The sequence below is a fragment of the Manacus candei genome, unplaced genomic scaffold (genome assembly GCF_025592945.1).
Source record: "Manacus candei isolate 608988 ecotype Guabito, Panama unplaced genomic scaffold, ASM2559294v1 h1tg000025l, whole genome shotgun sequence".
Lineage (NCBI taxonomy): Eukaryota > Metazoa > Chordata > Aves > Passeriformes > Pipridae > Manacus > Manacus candei.
The window spans coordinates 9,670,639-9,691,197 of record NW_026138073.1 but is presented as its reverse complement, the minus strand read 5'-3'; the positions used below and the strand labels follow the sequence as shown (position 1 = coordinate 9,691,197).

General features: G+C 45.2%; 1 protein-coding gene across 1 annotated transcript in view; it reads left to right on the top strand.

The window, feature by feature from the left end:
• Window positions 1–308: 308 nt before the first annotated feature.
• SETD5 (SET domain containing 5) overlaps window positions 309–20,559 on the top strand; it is a 64,909-nt gene continuing 44,658 nt past the window's right edge. The window contains exon 1 of the mRNA XM_051788495.1: window positions 309–519. The gene's annotated coding sequence lies outside the window, so the exon portion shown is untranslated. The remainder of the gene's footprint in view (window positions 520–20,559) is intronic.

Here is a 20,559-nt window from a genome sequence, read left to right as displayed (position 1 = left end):
TCGGCACGTAGCGCGGCTCGCCCGCCGGGCGCTGCCGCAGCCCGCACGCCCCGCCCCGCGTCGGCTCCGGCGGCGGCCGCCCCCCACCGCCCACCCCGCGCCTGACGGGCGGCCCCGCACGCCAATGGGGCGCCGCGACCGTGGGACGAGCGGCGGGGCCGGCATGCAGCTCCCAATGAGGCTGCGGCGTGGGCGGAGCCGCGCGGGCGGACCGCCAATAGCGAAGGAGGGCGGGAGGGGCGGTGACGAAGGAGGGCGCCCCGGCGGGGCGGGGCGCGGCGCCGCGGCAGCCAACGGGGAACGGGGTGGGCGTGGCCGGGGCGCCCCTGGCGCCGGCGCAGGGGATCCCCGTGCGCCCAGTGCCGTTTCCGCCCGGCCCGGGGAGAAGCCGCCGCCGCCGCCGCCGGGGGAGGGGCTGCCGCCGCGGCCGAGCGCTCGCTGCCGCCGGCTGCCCGGGACACGCCGTGGCGCCGAGCCGGGCCTGGTGCCGCGTAGGGGCCCGGGGAACGGGCCGGCCAGGTAGGCGCGGGTGGGCGGGAACCGGCCGTGCCCGGTGGCGGGGAGGGAACGCCGGGGTGGGCGGCGGGGCAGGCGGTCGCGGGGGGCTCCTGGCGCGGGCCGTAGCTCCGCGCTCCGCTCGGCGCTCCGCACTGCCTCGGCGCCCTGGGCGGCAGCGCCCCGCCGTGCCCCCGGAGGCCCGGCCCGGGCTGACCCGGCCCGGCGCAGTGCGCGGGCATCATGGCGGGCCCGGCGGAGCGCGGGCTCGGGCTGCTGGGGGCCGGTGCGGGGCCGGTGTAGGGCCGGGGCTGGGGCGGCCGCGGGGCTTTGTCGGTGGAGGCGAGCGCCGGGGAAGCCCCGCTGCAGCCCGGCCTCCACCGCGCCCCCTCGTCCCCTCATTGTCCCGCGGGGCCGCGGGGGTCGTTGTCCGGCCAGGGGCAGCCCCCTCCGGGCCGCCGCTGCCCGCCCCCGCCGCCGGCCCCTCCGGGTCTCGGGGGAGGCGGCGTTTGACCTGCATTTTCTGCTTTCTCATGGTGCCTGTGCGGCGCCTTTCCCCCGTAACTCGGCGCTCCCGGCGCCGGCGGCTGCAGCGCGGATTCTCCCGCATTTCCTCGCCCGTCACCGCGGGGTGCGGGGGGAGTTCCCCGCCGCCCTGCCCGCGCCCCGGCCACCTCCCACCCCCGCCGGCACCGGCAAGGTCACTGCCGGCCGGCGGCTCGTCCTTGGGTGCCGGTGACCGGAGTTCACCGCCGGGACGGGCGGGGAAGCGGCGCCGAGCACCGTCTGGCCGTGCCGGGGGGAGGGAGGGCGGCGAGGCCGCGTGTGGCCCGGGGGGAGCGGGGAAACGGGTGTCGCAGCGAGGGGGGTTCGCAGCCTCTTCCCGGCCGTGTCCCCGCGCTCCTCCGACACCAGCTGCGATCCTGGGGGTTCTCTTTAGGGGGGTGAGCGGGGTGTTCTGCGGGTCTGGAGAGGGCACGGGGCGCTGCAGGGCTGCGGTGGCTGCTGCGGGCTCGGGCCATGATGTAATGGGAGCGCTGGGGGCACGGCGGGGGCGAGGGGGCGAATCCCTCTCCTTGGGTGAAGGATGCAGCTGAGCCTCGTAGAACTTGACGTTGGTGTGCTGGTATATCACGGATTTCAGGCGGCTGCCCCCACCCCGGCTGGGTGTTGCTGCCAGAAACCCAAATCCAGAAAAGGAATTTCTTATTTCTTCAATAATCAGAGATTCCTCTTTTCACTTGTATAGGAAATACTAGGATTTCTTTTTTTCTGCTTCTTGTGGTTGACCTAGGAAGTCATCTTGTCGCCAGCCTTCTGGGTTTTTTTTTTTTGCTGTAGAGGTGCAGGGAGGAGGGTGTTGCTGTGCTCTGGATCCTGTGGGTAAGCGTTGAAGGCAGTGACAGCAGCTGCTGTTGGCTGTGGAGCTCTGGTTGCTATGAGAGAAGCTTCACTAGACTTGGCTGCTATCTCCAGGGAAGGACAGCAGAGCAGCCTCCATTAGTGTGGTGGTGGAGGGATGGCTGGCTCACGTTCAGCAAAGGGCTTTACTTTTCAGGCCGTTTCCACAGGCCCAAAGCAGAAGCAGGGGTATATTTTGGTCTGGTGGGACAAAAACCTCCAAGGTGGGTTTTGTCGCTGTTCTGGAGTTAATGGAATTGCATTAAAGTGTGGGCTGAAAACCCCAAGTTACCCTTTCCACATATTTTGGTCTGTGTGAAAAGTAGGACAGCGAGAATTGATATGATCTTCCTGTGAAGTGAAGGCTGCAGTCGTGTCTCTTTTGAACTCCAGCCTCCTTCTCAGCCAGTAACAGAGCCAGATGCTTTTCTTATTGTTTGTATGTCTCCTTCCTCCCCTTCCTCCCCTTCCATCGCCTGGGCCCCACTTGCCTTATTGACTGGAATTTCTGCTGTGTGCAGTGGGTGTGTGCAGCAGACACCAGCCTGCTAGTGCTGAGGAGGGATTTTCCATTCACAGACCAGGGAACAGTCAAAATAAAGGCCAGGCTCAACTTTGGGACTGGAAACAGAAAGTGGGGAGAAGAGTTTCCCTCTGCTGCTTAGTGAAATCTATTCTCTGTGCTTCTTATATGCTTGTATGTCAAAATGTACAGAAAATGGTGCTCTGCTGTGGAATAGGAAGGTGAAACTCCTGTGAATAATGGGAAAGATTCCTCCCTTTCAGTTGACTCAAATGCTTGATGAAGGAACAGTTTGCAGGAGGCCATTTTTGACGTGACTCTGTATTGTGGAATCTGCCAGCTCCCATCCACACTCTGTCTGCCTGACTGCAATAGCTTCCTTTTTTTTTTTTTTTTTAAAGAAGAATGAGTGCCTTTCTTATCTGCTTAACTAACCATTTGGCACTGGCCACTGTCTGTATGATATTGTGTTGTTGAGCTGGAGCTATCAGCATATTCCAGTGCAGTTTGTTGGAGATGAAACTGTTAGTTGAGGTATGCAGCATGGGAATACATTAGCATTAGAAAACACTGCCATCTCTGAAAACTAACACCTATCATGGGGAGCCCCTTGCCCTGGCCCGGGTTACCCAACTCAGAATTACTGTGAGCTTGAAGCAAAAATTCCAGGACAGAATAATGTGAGAGAGATTAAAATACGCCCTTAAATCCGCTTGACTGGCAGCAATCATGTGGTAAATGCCAGACTCTGAGTAGCTTTTATATTTGAAGATCTGTAGCACCCAAATTGTTTCACAGGGTGAGGTGAGCAACTCCTAAAACGCTTCAGTCTTTGGGGCTGAAGGTGTCATTTGCTGCCTAACATGAAGCAATATAACAGTAGTGAACTCTGGATTTTGTGAGTGTGAAAACTAGCTCCTCGGTTTAATGAAATACAGAAAGTGATCTTCATGGCCCCTTAGTCTTTGTTTACAGTCTCTCTGTAGGTTGTTTACAGTCTCTCTGTATGTTATAATGGGGAATTTGTCTGCTGCCTCACATTCTGCTGGATAACTGGCACCGCTTTGACAAGGCCCTGGCTCTTCGTTTTACTGTCATATCCCAAGTGACCTGAAAGTAATATTCCTTAGCTAATGTTGTCTGCGATTTCCCCACTGCAAGGTGGGGTGATGAAATCCCATGTACATTTAAATCGCTTTTTAGAAAGAGGCTCAGTTACAGCCAGATCTTATTTTGAAAACTAACAGGTCAAAGTTGAAAAAACATGCAGAAAAGAAATGATGTTGAACTGGCATCTTAGAACATGCAAAAGTTTGTGCTCTTTTTCTGGGGGAATAAAACCAACTAGCAGTCATCGATTTAAATTTTCCAAATGTTCCCTGAAGTAAAAAAAAAAAAACCACCCAACATTTTTAATTCAAACTTCCAGGTGCAAAGTGTGCAAGGGAAAATTGAATGTGTGATGTCCCAGCCATGTAACTTATTAGTCTATCCTTTCTCCCATTTTGGATGAGCAGACTTTTACAAACTTGTATTGAATGATGTGATGAGATAAAAATGTTTCTATCTATTCTGGCAATACTAAAACAAACATAATGAGCGTTCAGAGGTTTGAAAATTCAAAAATCATTGTTCTCATGGCATTACTGCTGTATTACAAAAGCACATTTGTGTTTTTACTCCGGTGCTGCTTGTGTGTGTAACTCTGAAATTTTCTCAATGTAATCTTGTGTTATGTGCAGTGTATGAGATAGATTGCAATAGGCAAAGTGTTCTTTATTTGTACAACATGTAGTAGTAGTGCTTCGGTTGAAAGCATTAAACGTGTGCTTAAATGTAGAGCATGTGAGCTGTTAAGTCTCAGTTGCCCCTATGAAACTTAAGCTGCTGTTTGATTTTAAAATAAAGACTTTGTTGCATTTTACTTGTCTATTTAGTTTTTTTTTTCCTCTTCCAAATTAAAAGAAAAATAGCTGTGGATATTACAGCTGTTACAGATTCTACAGCCAGTCCTTGGCTCCCATGACGGACTTGTGGCAAGAGTTAGTGCACAGTAAGTTTGCACTTACGTTGTTAGGGCCGGGTTTGTGTAAATCTGGCTTAACCTAAACCTTTTGCTTATTTTGATCATGGAAAAAGCCCCAGACCATAATGCAGCAAGAGTTCAACATCTTGAAACTGTGGGAGCTGAGATTTTTTTTTTTCCACTTTTTCCTCTTAATTCCTTATTGAAGTTGCTGGGGGGTTCTTGTATTTTTTTTCCACGGGATTTGCTTTTTTGGTGGCAATTTTCCAGTATTCCTGTAGCAAATCAGCTGAGCTGCGGCCCCTGTCCCTGCTGAGCAGGGAGAATGTGCAGTGCTCCAGGCCTCCCTGCTGAGCTCACACAGGGGTGGGACTTGCTAAGCTGCTGAAATCGCAGCTAATGCCCACTGAGCATGCTGAGAAACAGTTTTTCAACTGCTCCTAGTTTAAATTTTTTTTTCTTCTATAATTAGCAAAGATGCTCTTTGTCTTGAAGGATGATCTGCAGGACAAATCAGGAGGTTCTGGTTCATCGTGCCCCTTCCCCCCCAGCTGAGCTAGTGGTGAAGTATTATTTTCCTGTAACAAAAATAGCTAAAGGGATTTTTCCCTCACTTCAACTGATGAGTCTGAACTTGAAAAGCTGTAGCCCAGAAAAAGAAATCTTCAGTGAATAATAGCCTTACTGCTGGTTTTTGTTGCCACAAGCCCTATAGGAGCATCAATACTGTTGTTTAAATGCTAAATCTGCAACATTCTGATCCTTAAATCTAATTTAAATGCTGAAGCAAATAGAACAAACAAATTATATTTTAAATAATATATTTGAGAAAGAAAATCTTTCTTACTGAGTTTTATTTTCCTCCTGACAAACACACACAAACCCCAATTATTTTAGTGAGCAATATGGGAAATATTCAGGAAAGTGTACTGATGTGCTCAGACGCAAAGGTGGAAAAATGTGGGAGGACTTGTCAGCAGTTTGAGTGGCAAGCTCTTAGTGAGCGGGAGAAGTAATTTGTGGTCAGGAATCTAATAGTCCCACATTCACCAAACATGAAGAAAAAGGGGGAACGAACAGAAGAGTAGCATTGAGAAATAGTCAGGAATTTAGCTTTTAGAGTGGAGTTCAGAAATGATCTGTTGTTTATGCTAAAGTTTAATCCTTATAAACTCGATAACGTAGACAGGTCCTGCATTCCTCCCTGAGGGTCACGGAAGGGCTAAGTTTAGCAAAGGGGAGGTATCTCAAACACTTGGATCTGTGCAGTTTTCAAGGCAGCAAACTTTTTTTTGTTTTTTTTCAACGTGTTCTAAACAATCTTAGTTGTTTTTTTTTTTCACTTACAAGCAGCCTTTTGAGGCAGATTGTGAGTTAGCTTTAAAACCAAAATGTTCAAGCCCTAAAATATTTCAAAGTAATTTCATAGTAGAAAGGTCACGGTGCTTTTGATGTGTTCATATTTAGAGCATGATTACAATTGCAATCATACACATTGACAAGAAGATATTGTCTGGATTTGGTAGCTGCTCATTTTGTGACTCAGGCTTATTCCTGTTGTCCTCCTGGAGCTCATACCAGGGTTTTCTTCTGCAGCCTTGTTGATTTACAGGACAAAATGTTTTCAGTGACTGTGCCAACAGCCCAGAAAACAGTTTGAAGTTCTGATACTGAGAAGAATCCTCTTGACTTTGAAGTGAGCAGTTTGAAATGGGAGTTGTTGATAGGGAAGGAGTGTGAGACCCTGCCATCAAAATTATTAACAGAATGTGCCTGTTGCTGCTGATTCAGTAATAGAGAAAAAAAAAAGTCAGGATGCGGCTTGGAGGTTTAGTTTGTGGATGTCAGATAATGCAGTCTCTTGGTTTTACACAGACTCTGAATCATGAAAATAAGTGGCTGGAGGTTTTTTGAGGATTGTGTTGATGGTAATATTTGGATAAGGAAGCCCACATATGACAGTGTTGCTCACTGTAGGGCAGAAAGTCACATCTTTCTTCTGGGAGCAAAATATGGAAGCTGCAGAGGTTGTAAGTGGTGGGAGGATGGGACCAGGAAGACTGAGACTTCTCCAGGTAGTACAGAGAATAGGAGCAGAGGAGTATTTTTCAGTGTAGCCCTGTTTCCCAGCGCTGCCTCTGCCCAAATTACATCTTTCTGGGAATGCTGTCAGTTGGACTCTAGGACTGGTAGCCTTGCAGCATGCTGGTGTGGAAACTGCTCCCATGGAGCAATTCTCAAATGTTTTATGAGAGAGAGTAAGGAGGTGAGAACGTATTCTTGCTTGTAGGCAGGAAGGAATACACTGCGAAGAGTCTGAGAACCAGTGATTTGGGAAACTGAAGTGCCCTTGGGGTTCAACGTGGAGCCCTTAAAATAGCATGTCTCAACCTGAGCTGCACTGTCAATTTATAGATACTTGGAAGAGTATATGAGCCTTTTGCATTCATGTGGCCTTTAACTAAAGACACTAAAACAAATTATTTCCTGTGTTTCTGTGGCATTAAGTTGGAATAAGTTATAATCATGCTACAAGAATGCTTTCAGTAATGTGGCTGTAGATTAACTTTTGCCACAGCAAAGATCTGGAAGCTTCCTGTATAAATACAGCTAAAGTGAACCTTTGAAGAAAAGATGATTGCTTGATCGAGTTAAGTAGGCTCTGCTTGACTGTAGAGGAGACTGGCTTGCTGGTTCAAAGTTCTCTTGCAGTTTCATGAATTTCAAGGATGTTGGGGTTCAAGATGGCCTGGAAGTTAAGAGGGAACAAAGATACTTGTAGGGTGAAAGTCAGGTTCTGAGCTTGCCACAGACTCACTTTGTTGTGCAGTTCTTCTAATTTCCACCTCAGGGTTTGCTTGTATATGGAAATTTGTGTGTTAAACTGGAATGGGTGTTTGTGACACTGTATATTCATTGTACAGCTTTGTGCAGGTTTTTGGTGCACAGCAGCTTTTCATGGCAATTCCAGCTGACAGTCCTGCTCTTCACACCATCACTTTTGCCTCTGTTCTGGCCCACACCTGTCCCAGAAGGCTACCATGCAGAAAACAAGTGCATTTCATTTTTGGAAGGAAGAGTTTTCTTCTGGCTTCTGCTGGAACGACTGTGGGGTCAGGTTAGCACCAGTGCAGGGAGGGATGGGAGGCTGCACTGAAGCTGTGCCAGCTGAAGTCAGCTTGAAACTATTGCAGAACTGCACCCTGCAAGCGAGGTTACTCCGGGTGAAGTTACATGAGACAGCTGAGCACATCCAACAGCTCTGCTGCTGAATGGGGGAAGTTTTGTTCCCCCTTGCTCTCCCACCCAACGGGGAGTTCTGCCTTTTCTGTTTGCCTTCTCTGATTCCTGCTGGATTCCTTTTCTGAACTCCTTCAGCTTGCTAACCCAGCAGAAAGCTGTCTTGGGGTTATTTTATGTTTTGGTTTTTGCTGGATTATTTTTTCGCCAAGATAGTGAATTGAATTGGCTCACTGAGAGATTTGTCAGGCATCCAGAGCCCTCACAAAATAAATAGGGGGGAGCATATGGGTGGAAGTGCAGAGGATGTGGTGGGGACCAGAGAAGGGGAGCAGGGTCTCCGCCTTTCGGTGCCACACCCAGTTTGGCCAGCTCAGGCTGTCCCCCTGTAACTTCTCACTCCTCTTAAAGGGGAGTGAGCCACCATCCACTGCGTGCTGACAAATCTGTGCCGTACTTTGGGTTTGTGCCCTTGGTCGCTGTGCATGGAGTGCTTTCTTTAGACAAACCTTTAGTTCTCCCCTTGAAAATCGGCAGTGTAGTCTTGCCTTCATCTGCTCTCATTTGCTTGAGAAGCTTGCCAGATGTGAGTTTTAACGTAGGCTTGATCTATGATGGTAGAGAAAGTGTCACAGCTGAAGCATGGTGCTTAATTGTTTCAAAATAGCAAATTCTGGTAGGTATACTTTTGCAGAAGGTCAGTACAGCAAAAAGCTCATTTTGGAAGATGGCAAAAGTTAATTACTATAAAAATATTACAAATCTGTGTAAGTAAATGTACCAGACCATGTTCCTTATCCTTTTTTTTTAACCTGGTAATTAGGAAGTCTTTATTTTGCATTTACTTGCCAGTCATTATGGCTTATGAGATACCAAGACATGCAAAAAATTACTGAAGATATGCTGTCAGTTAAATGTATTAAAAAACCATGATATGAATTTCACAGAACTGTATAAAATTATGTATAGTATGACTGAAACAACACAAAAATTTAATTCAGCCAAGGCCAGTTGCAGCAGAAATTTGAATCCTATTTCTTTAATGTGGAAAACTTGGTTATAGCAGCATATATTTGAAATAAAGCAGTCGTCAGTGTACTGCAGATCCCAGTGTGTGCTGCTCTGTCTGCTCACTGTGAGCTGAGGCTTTGTTTCATACCTAGTGAGACTATTTGGTCTAATAGAACTTGAGGCAGCATTTTGTCTATTTGTGTTTGAATAAAGTTATTTAAATGTTAGCATGTCATGACATCTCCAAATGCGTATTGCTGTGCGAAAAAATTCGTGATGGGTGTGAGCAGTATGTCTCATAAGCAGGAAATCTCATCTGTTGTGAGGGTAATCTTTTGTTTAATGAAAACCTTTGCAAGTAGCCCCAAACCAATCACTTCTCCATAAGGGAACCAAGCAGTGTATCTGCTGTCTTACCTTCACAGCTGACAGCAGTTGTTCTGACTTTGCAGGATGGCAGCTGAACGCCCAGGTGAGCAGTGGGGTGATGTGTTGGAAAAGTTCCTGTGGACTCCACTTGAACAGTTGTGTTTGCTTCCCCCCCTGCGTAAGCACCTAGGGTTGGAACACATCCTTTATCTGATGGTGGCTGGGCAGAAGGTGGAAAGTTTTACTAAGACGTTGCATTTTGGGGTATGCCATCCCAAATCTGTCTCTTTAGATATGTGACTTATCGGTAGGAAGATCTCTGCTGAAGTTAAAACTGTGACCTGTGGGATGTGTGAAGGAAATACCTTAATGCTGCCCTGCAGTGGTCCTGTTTGGAAGGGCTGTTCTTGAGTTCTCTGCCTGAGGTGGGAGGCACTGGGATGCCCAAGTCCCAGGCTTATGGCATTCTTTTACACACCTATGGAAATCACCATTAGCACTGCTAAAAGACTGGTACTTGTTACCTTTCCAGCTTAGCTCCTGAAGCACTTGGAGCACGGTGTGTGTCAGTTGGAGGAAGTCAGGAAGCTGAGCACAGAAGTGCTTAAATCTGACAGCACAAGTCCACTCTTTGGTGGATTCTCTTTGGCCACTGCAGGTTCAGAGTATCCTTCAGGAACCATTCAAATACAGAATTTGTAAGAAGATGAAAAATTCAGAAACTGGGAATTCACCTCAAGCTGCCAGGGAACATAAGAGTTGAAATTGATGTGTCACAGTTCCTGTTTCCTGCTCCTGCATTTCTAAGTCTTACATACGCAGACAGAAGTAATAAATTAATAAAGAATAAAGCACTAGCATGTTCTCAAAGTGAGACTATACAGTGAAACCTGCAGTCATTAGTTAGGCCTTTCTTGGGTGCAGCTTGGGACTGTCAGCTTGAAACAGGTCAGCAGAAATTTGTTGAATCACATGGAGAAGAGGATCTCAGGGAGAATGAAATGGCATGTCCAAATGCTGATGTAACTTCTCTGTTTTTTGCAGAACTGTATGAAAATGTAACCAGGATCCTCTTAATGAAATCCCTTGACTGAAAAATCTTTTTTTTCTTTTTTTTTTTTTTAAACCATGCCACACAGCAGAGATAGGTGGGGTGATTTAGGAGCAGGCTGTTCTTGTAAGCAAAGTTTGTAGCTTTCTGTTGCTCTTCCAGTGTCAGAGTTCAGGCGTCACTCCTTTGTCTGAGTAATAGTGAAACAGTCTGTTCCCATGAGTGTCACTGTGTTGGGGTAATGCTTGCAAGGAATTCTAAAATTTTAAGTTCTATATGAAGAGCAAGTTGTGAAGGAGGAAATAAATGGCCTTGACACATATTTAAAAATTGATGGAAACTTTTTTCCAACGTTGTTAAGAGAGAGATGGTTGTTACTGAAATGGTGTGTGAATGTAAAATGTAAAAATGCATCTTGAACAATGGAAGTTTCTATGGAATTCTCTTAGTGTTGAAAAGGTGTGATTTAGCTTAGGTTAAAATCTCTCCAGTTAGACTGATCATTGCTGGTTTTTGGAGTCTGCTTCTCACCCGGGATATGTGCATGGGCTCTTAGCCTTTACTGACCAGGAACGAAATGTGAAATGGTGACTGAAATTTTTTTCAGGTGCTTTGCTCCCCCACTCCCTCTGAAAGTCCATGCAATGCTGCCAGGACAGTGTGTCCCCACTCCTGTTCTGCTCAGAGCTAGATTTAGCCCTAGCTTTCATGTCTAGAAACACTGTGTGTGACATCTCAGGAGTGGTATTCTGATTTTACTGATAGGAAAATTAAGACACAAAAAAGGAATTAGCTTGCATAGGACATATTATAGGCAGTGTGGAGGTAAAACATGCTAGGGTTGGGAGGGTTTTTTTTTTACTCCTGGTCTAGTGGTGCAAATTGCTTCTCTTGGACTGTTTTAGGTAGCTCTCTCACCCACACTAGTTCTCACCTCTGCCCACATGACCATGTTCTATGTTGCTTCTGTCTGTATCTTCAGTTCCTTTCAGTAAAGCCATTGGTGACTTTAATACTGCTGTTAGTAGGTGTGGTGGGGAGTGCATTATGTAGTGGGTACAGGTGAAAACATCTCCTGTGTGAGCTGATGATGGGAAAACTGTGGTAGTATGAGCCAGGGAATTTTTCCTGCTTGTTTTCACTAGCTTTGTAATGCTACAAGGTAGTTTGGGTTATGAACAATGCTGCTACTGATTTGTAGCCATCAGGACTGATAAGCTATGTGAAGGGGCCTTCAGAGTATTTTGGCAAACTGTGTTTGGACGTTTAGTGCACACAAAATCTCTCTGCATTATTCAGGAAGATAATTCCTGTCTGTGCTGTTTTCCTCCTGTGTTGAGATCATTCTCCTATCCAACCGTTACCCAGCTGAGGTCTCGATAGTTCTCAGTTTTTCCATAATGACAAAATCAAATTAGCCCTATGATGAGTGGTGCATGTGAAATTCCTTTCGGTTAAAGCACATTGCCCTGAATATTTCCTGGCTATTTGTTTTCTCGGGGAGAATTCAGCATCTTGTGTTTGAAAGAGAAAGGAGAAAAGATGCAGATGAGGAAATGCTGTTGCTTAAGGTACAAGGGAGGAACGCATAGCTTGTTTCTAGAACATAATCTGTCCAGCTGTGACTTAGTCATCTCCAGTCTTATATAAAATGCGTCCAATCTAAATAGTTGAGCATCTCCCTCCTGAATGCGGCAAACCAGCGTCTTTTATGCTTATGTGAAGCTGTAACAGGCGCAAGCCATCATCTTAGGAGTACCTTCATACTTGTGAACCTGCTGCATCCATCATACTGTCAAGCCTCATTTACTCATGTGATGGGATTTTTTTTATTTTATTCTGTTCCACGTTTTTTTCAAGCTTAAAGAGATTCCTTGCTGTTGGCAGGGAATACAGCACTAATAATTCCAGACAGGAGAGCAGAGAACGTAACGTGAGAACAAGAGTGACTCTCCCGAATCAGACTGAAGGTTTTGTTCATCTCTCACAGGGCCAAAAATTGATGTTTGAGGAAGAATGTAAGGTGAGGAGATCAGAGGATCTTGGCTAACATCTCTAATTTCAGTGTAGTAGTTCATGCTGTTACATTGCATCCAGCCCTGCTCTAAGTCACTTTGATTTCACATAGCTGTTTTTTAAGGAAGGGGGGATAACTTGACTGTTATAACAAGCTTTTATATGGATAAGTGTATGTCCACATTAGTCTTTTGTTTATATAATTATGGAGGTTTTGGAGGGGTGGGGGAGATTTCTGTTAGTGACAAGCAGGAACTTGTAAGCTTTGTAGGAACTGGCATGTGTGAGTTAAGATGCTCTGTGCTAGTTCAGGGATGATGGACAGCCTTGTTTGGGTAGTCAAGGAAACTGATGCCGTGAGTGTGTTGTTAAATAAATGTATTGATAAAGAGAGGTGCTGATAAATCTTACCACTGTGGACATGGAAGATAACATTTAAAATTCTATCAATACATTTGCCACTAATACATGTTTCATGAAACTAGGGAAGCTGGCATCTTCAGTCACATATATGCAGTGGAAAAACAGTCTCCTTTGGAGGAGCACTTAAAGCTGAGCTTCACTTGGGTACTATGAAGCATTCTTCAAAGGCTTCTGAGAAAGTGTTTGATGTAGTTTTAGTTCTAAAAGAAGTTCTACACTTTTTTCCATAAGAGCTACAAATGTACTGTGCTCACTGTGAGGACTGAATGGCTTGGGTTGATGCTGCCCGGGGACCTCTAGGCTGCAGCCTGTGGCATGATTTTAAATTCCCCCCAAAGAATTGAGGTAAATCTGTACACTGTTTTTTAGGCTGTGCTTGACAAACATGGCCTAGCTCACTTGTAAGCTGCAGTGCCAAGTGTAAAAATGACTAGGTGAGATTTTCCAGTCTTTGTTAGGTGGAAAGTCAGATCATCAGAAGGTTATTTTTGGCCTTAAAATACATAGTTACGCAAAGACTTAGTGGCCCTGGAGAAGAAATGAGCAATGCCCTGAGCAACTGATCCAAGTTGGCCCTGCTTTGGGGGGAGGGAAGACTGTTTCAGTCAGTTTAACCTTCAGGGATCCCTTTAAACCTGGATTATTCTGTGGTTCAGTGGAAGTTGGACTGGGTGTAGGAGGTGTGGGGGACATGCCTGTTTTGGGTGGAGAGGCCAAGAGGTAGGAGGAGGAAGGCAGCATAGTCTGATACTGGAAATGGTTGTGCTGGAGAAATTGCATTAACATGGAGACCTGAAATATCTGAAATTGGAACTTGGCAAGGACACACCCAGCTTTATAGAAGGTTGTGGGATGAAATCAGATTTTAATTTGCTGCTGTTTAGATTCTTTTTATCTGGATAGCATAAAAGAGTTGATGATTCTTCATCAGAGATACATTAGTGGGATAATAAAGCATGTTTAGGGATCTCTGAATTGTTTTGTCACATTTCAACAAAAGATATGAATCCATCCAGTTGCAAGGTGATGCATTTGTTAGCAAAACTGCAAACCCACTTATAAATTGGGAAACAGCGTTTTGGAAAGCAGTAGCTCAAAGGGCTTTAAGGTCTTTAAAGCTAGTTGCCTTTACATTATACTTGGGCCATTATTTTATTTAAAAGGGTTAATGTGATTCTTGAGCATATTGGGGAGGAAAAAAAAGTGGGGGAAAGGAATGTGAAGCAAAAATAAGTAATGTTATAAACACAGCAGTGTTGAGACTGATACTGGAATTGAATTTTGGTTTCCCTGCTTCAAGAAGAATGCCAGTGTATTTGGAGAGAATTCAAAGGACAGCTGCAGAAATGATCCAGGGACTGGAAAATAAGCCTCATGATGTGAGGTTTAAAGGAGCTCAACTTACTCAGCTTATTGAAAAGACAATTGAGAGAGGACTTGATCTTTCTCTAAAAGGACTTGTGAGATTTGCTGACAAAGGCATAGCAATATCAACTGAGGTTAGACAAATTCAATTTTGAAGTACAGTTTCATAGCAATGATAATAATTAAACACTGGAATTGTTTAAAGGGAAGGGGAAAGTAACAAATGTTCATTTTTGTCTTTTAAAATAGGCCCAATTTCCTTCTTTCTGGAGAAAATATATTGTGATTTTTTTTTTAATGATGATAATACTCCTTTCCTGACACTGGAGTTTATTTAAAGGTTTCATGCCATGATCAGTTGGTGCAAGTTCAGATATATGAAATTGCAGTCACAGCCAAGATCGTGAAATTAAGATGAATTTAGAGGAGAAATAGTTAAGCTGGTGCTAAAAGACTGCCTTGCATAACACACATAAGATGTGAAGGGAACTCTGAAATTTAATGCTTTGTGGCTTGCATCATTGGAACTCAGTTCTTTCCCATACTGCGTTGCTTCAGATGTTTTAAGATATGGTTAAGGCTTTCTGAAAGCCCCTACAGAGAAGCCCTGATGTAACTGTGTACAGTCACCGTATTCAGATGAGCGTTCCCGAATTCCAGATGACCACAGCAGAAGTCTGTAAATCTTTTTCATCCTTTTTTAGAAACAGTATGAAAAAAAATGGCACAATGGCAATATGATTACAATTCTTCTGAGAGGCAGAGTAAGCACAAATTCTCCTGGTAGGGTTCGTTCTTAAGTGAACGTAGGATATTCTCTATCTCTCAAGTTAACTGGATTTAGTCAGAAAGTTTATTCACATTTGAAACAATTCTAAATAATTGTCAGAAGTAGAGTTCTAATGGTGGTTTTTTGCTGGTTTTCACACCATCCCTATGAGAGTACTTCAGCAATTTCACTTGTCCTTCACTTTGTAAATTCACCTGGGGAACTGAGTGACTCAGTTTGGCAATGGCTCTAGATCGTGCTTCTACTTTTTATTTGCATTTGTCCATTCCACCACTCCCTTGGTGGCTGCCAAGTTTCTATATTTCCATATTCCCTGTTCCAGATGCCTTTGCAGACATGCAGAGCTCTTAAATTCCCTTCTGGTAGCTCTCAGAATCTGCTGCTTTGTGCAGGTGGAGCTGTCCCGGCCGGTCCTGCCTGTGTGAATGCTCGTCCTTGCCTATGCAGAGGAAGATGTGGAGCTACCCGGGCTGCTCTCTTCTCCTGCGAGGCTGCATTCCTGCCTCTCCTCTCCTCCTCCTCCAGGTCCGGCCAGGGAGGAGCCCCACTGCTGTCACCTCTGCAGCTGTGCAGTAAGAAAATGCTTCTGTGTTCTGTGGAAGAAGAGGAAGCTCAAAACTCTGTAGCTTTTTGAAAGTTAAATCTTATCAAGTTGTCACATAAATTGTGCTGGTTCTGAGGTGGGAAAATAGTTGTCTGGCAGCTGCAAGTTTCCTTGCTCAGGGCTAAAGGGATAGCAAAACTGCAGAAACGTGTTGGGGCACTACACAGCAAAGCAAAGGCCTCCAGCTTCGAGATCGAGTGCAGCAACCCCTGCTACTCACCTTGTCCAGACAGCCCTATCTGCCTTAACCTGCAGGAGCGACTGGCAGGAAGTGCTGCACTCAAAAGAGGTTGTGAAGGCTTAGTTTAGAAGTAAAGAAATCTCCCCCTTCCTTGCCTTCTCTCTTGCCTGTGTCATTGTCCCCCTCTCCCCAGCACTGAGAGGCTGGTGGAGATGACCTGCAGGAGGAGGGCTGTGAGTCTGTTCGGCAACTCTTGCATTTCAGCCTCTTAAGTTTCATAATGTGGTTGTACATACATATGCTTAGTTGCACTTATGATAATCACGAAAAATGTCCTGAATGTATTCCTCTGCTCATAATTCAACATTCAAAAAAGCCACTGATGGAGGTAGCAGATAGCACTACACAGATGTGTTACAGAACTACTCACTCAGCATCACTTTCCTGTGAGCTCTACGTGAGCACCCTTGGCCAACTGTTTGATGTCAGTACTCCTGTGTTACCACCCACAAGCAGTTAAGGTGGTTGGTGGTGTGCTGTGCACTCAGAGAAGCTCTTCTCGAAGGAAGAATTACTAATTTATCTTCAAGTCATCAGAAAAAAATCAGGTTTAAGTGACTTTTGTCTTTATTCAGTCACTGGTTGCAGATTTTTGACTGCTAATTTCTGCTCGTCTGCATTTACTCTGAAAATGTGTTCCACTGGATTATCCGCTTTTAATCTTGTTAATAAAAAAATGGGCTATTCAAAAAAGTGACCGTGGCTCTCAGCACTGTCTGTCCCACTGAGCTTTGCATTTCCTGCCAGCAGTTAGGAATTAGGTATTTGGGAGCTTCCTGAATAAGCGTTACTTTCCTCTCTGTGGTTGTAAGAGCAAGTCTTTGATTATCTTGTTTTATCAAAAACTTATCCAAAGATCTTAGCAAAATTTATATTCCTTAAAGCTTGGTGGGCCAATATATTATTGGCTGGTGGCTTATTTTGTAAATCTGAATAGTAGGTGAACATCTACCGTACACAGAAGATCCAACATGCAGAGCTGGGACATGCCATGGTGACGTAGTAGTACTTGCATTTTGGGATCAGTGCAAATCTTACCAGTGCCAAAATACAATATAATGTGAGATGCAAGTAAGCCAGAAAAGCAAAGAACATTTCTTGGACATAATTCAGCATCATCAAGCAGTTGGAATGCCCGGAAGGGGAACTAAGGCTTTTTGGCTGATACGCTGCCTTTGGGCCTTCATGGTTGCTCTCCACCACTGTCCTACTGACTCAGTCTAACAGGTTTTATGTTTTTCAGTGGGAAAAACACATCTGCAGGAAATGTGTGAATTTTTTATGGGTCCCAGGACCATCTTAGATGACCAAGTGTGCCACTGGGTACAGGTGCCTGGGCAAATGCAACAGTTGGTAAGGTTTCCAAGATGTTTCCTACAGAAGGGCTGTGGTGGGGCAGTGCAGCAGGCTGAGCTTTGAAACTTGTCACAATGCTGGAAGATTGCTGAAATCCTGTAAAATTCACTGAATTTTAATGCTTAATAGTGATTATGTAGCTGAAGTAGTAATGGATCCGACTCCTGCTGTGTGTGGCACAGGTTGCAGGTGTTTTTGTAGCCCGGTTTCCCACTCGAGGCACATGGGACAAACCGGTGTTTGTTGGAACGTGGCACAAGAGCATTACATAAGCCTGGAATAACTTCCTTACAACACGAAGAAAAATGTATTTGCATGATCTCGAACCCAGGTGCAAGGCTGCAAAACTTGCCAGTCACAAACCACAGAGGCCAGGCTGGAGCCGGGAGGGCACTTGGTGATGGTCTGGGCAGGGGGGGAAGGGTCAAAACGAGTCCTGTAATGGAAAGCAAGGCTGAACCTTCGCGTGGGAGCTGCGGCTCCATAATTGCCACACTGTGTGATGTTGCCATGGCTGCCCGGGCAGTCCCTGCGTGGTTTCCTGGTGTGTGAGAGCGGGGCCGAGGCTGCCCTACGTGTTTGGGGAGCTCAGGCGTGCGCTGGCAAGCCACGGTGACGGGAGGATCCCTGTGTGGGAGACTGGAGGCTTTGAGCTCAGTCTCTCCCCCATCTCTTCCCTCCCAACAGATTGGAGGACGAGCTGTGATTTTTTTGCAGAACTTTAAAACCCCCTTTTAGTTCTTTCTCTCTATTGTGAGGTCCCTCGTTCTGCCCTAAGCCAGGGTCGTGCTGGGTGTCAGGGTGAAATGAAGGGTCCTGAGGGGCACGAAGGCCTGGGGGGGCTTGCTGGGCTGGGGGGACTCTGGCATGTTTTGATCCGAGAGCCTTTGGCTGCGTTGCCATCTGCATAGCCTGTGAATAGTTTTCTCTGGCACAGACCTTGTTCTTCAGTGTTGCATCATCTCTGGGAGAAAGGCCAGGTCCGGAGCCCCAGCACAAAGGCTTTCTGAAGCCGATGAAGCTTGTTCTGTGTGTGGAGCGTCTCTCTCCTTCCTGTCGTCCTTTCCATGAGATTCCTGAAGCAGCCTCCGTCCGAGAGCCCCTTCGTCAACAGCTGCTTTATCTCCGCCGCTTCCTGCACACCTGGCTGATGCAATGTCTGCCTTGGAAGCGGCTGCTGGAGTCTCCTCTGGAGCTGGGTTGTTTGCCCCGGCAGGGAGTGGCCAGGCAGGCAGCCTTTGTCACGTGGGGGGCCTTAAATAGATGTATAAAGGACGTACAGCGAGACCTGCGAGGCAGGGATTATGGAGAAATCTTTTTTCCAATACTAGGGCTGGAGGTTGCAGTCCTACTCCTGGCAACCTGTTAGTGGTTAGCTTTCCACTGGTTGTAAGTTTGGGACGCTGCTCTGTGCCAGTAAATTCTGCTGATTCCCCTTCTATATTCAGCGACTTCCCATGACTCTGGACTGTCTGGATTCTCATGGGAACTGTAATTGTCTGGCTTTGGATTTGATCCTAGTTATTGCCCTTTATTGCCGTGTTTCCCTCTGACCTCGCATGTGGTATAGGCTTTTCTCTGAAATACCTTCAAAACACAATTTCAAGGTCTAAAGGTTTTTTTCTTTTTGAGGGGGGTTGTCTGACAACCTTTTTAATTTAGGGTTTGTCTACTTAGGAAAGTTTAATAGTTACACAGGTAAAATCATTCATGTGAATACTATTACATCCACAAGCAACAAAATTTAGAACAAGGAAGCACTTTGGTCTGCTAAGATTAAATGAATGTTATTTACATTATTTAAATTAATCTTGAGTCTTATTTTATCCGTAGCCATTTTCTAGTGTAGGCAGGCTTCTTAAATTGAGTCTGAAAACATAGGATATATATGGACAAGGTGTGGTAGACTGAGCAGTGGTGATTTCAGTATTGCTGTTCCTCATTTTCTGCCCTATTGCAGAAATGTATTGCCCCTAAAACAGTGTCTAAAAGGGAATATATGTATTTTACCTGTTTCTGCTTTTAGTCCAGTCTTCTTGGCATCAACTGCAGTTGATGAGACATGGCAACGTTTCCTTCCTGCCACCTGTTTTGGCAAAGGCTTAGAGGAGACAGTCACAGCAGTAACATCAGCTGCCACAGCTGGATTCACTGGAGGTTAGTTGTCAAGCTCTTAATCTCAGAGTATCTGTTCTGAACCTTTTTGTTTGCATTTTCTTATTTTTGTGACATACAGACATTTGACTGTTCTCATTCACCTCATGGGAAAAAAGAGCAACAACCTCACAGTATAGGACCAGCATAGCAATTAGAATGTTCCTGTCACTGCAGAATAGTTTTGCCCCATGACTGTCACAAAATCAAAAGTTTGTGGAACTGAAAGAGGGATGTTTTTCCTGTTTCATTTATTTTAGTAATTTTTGTACCTTCAACTCTGTGGCACTTTATTATAATTTTTTTTCCTCTTGTATTGCTATATATCTTTCAGAAAATAGGAAAAACAGTATTTGCAAAAAGAAGTGTTTTCAGGGAATTGCCTTCGTTTAGTTTTTGAAAATATAATTTTAAGTGCTTCAGACTTGGAAGGATTTGTCACTTTCACCAACAACTTTTAATGCTGTGAAATAGAGGCTGTGTAAAATAATGTTTTTAAAGCATAGAAAGGATTCTTTTTGAGTCTATGGTACCATTATTATTTAAATTTTACTTTGATGGTTAACTTTTTTTTAAGGAGAGTTTTGTAGTATTGTGAGGTTTTCTTGAAGACTTCCTCTGTTTATGACCCTTAGGTTTGTGAGGACTTTCATAATTTGGTTGGGATGGTCCTTTTGCCTTTACATTGAGGCTGTCATTCCTTTAAAACATCATCTCTGTCACCTTCCTGCTCAGCAGACTGTGTGTGCAGACCACACAAATGCTGCCAGGTCCCTTCTCGTCAGTGTGGGGTGCAGACAGAGTTTCCTGGTGTGTACTTGCCACCTCTCCATAAACTCACTGTGGAATAATTTGGTCTGCCATGGATTGCTGCTACTCTGTAATTTGCTTCCACTTTCTAATATGGCATGTTTATGGAATTATTCTTCAACCAATTTAAAATCAATAGGAATTAAACTTTCCAGTAAGGTTCTGTGATGCAAATTGGATGTCTTAAGAAAGTCCAAGCAAACCCTTTTCTGACATCTCCAGCTCTGGAGTGTTTTGGACTGTCAAGAATGCAGTTGAATTGTCCAGGAGAAGGTATTTCTGGAGGCAAAGTCTTATCTGCCCTCTCTTTTTCTCTTATGAGATTTCTATTTCTTATGATAATACCTGAAATCCTTAGTGGTTCTGAAAGAAAAACACAAGATTTTCTTTTTTTTTTGGTCTGCAAAACAAAGAGGTTTTGCATAATGTCTTGACTGCTGAAGCAGCAGCAAAGTTTTGAGGTTATTCCTTTTGCTTTTCCAAGTAATTTCTGCAGTCTTGGGTCAGTTGCTGAGAGTACTTGACTATGCATTTTGTAATTTTTCTGCTTGATGGTTTAATTTCTCTCAGTTGCACTCTGTCATTGTTTGTAGTCCCTTAGGGTGTAGTTCACAGAGGAGTTTAACTAAAATTGATGTTTTCTTCATCAGATAAAATGACAGAATCCTGTGGATGGACATGATG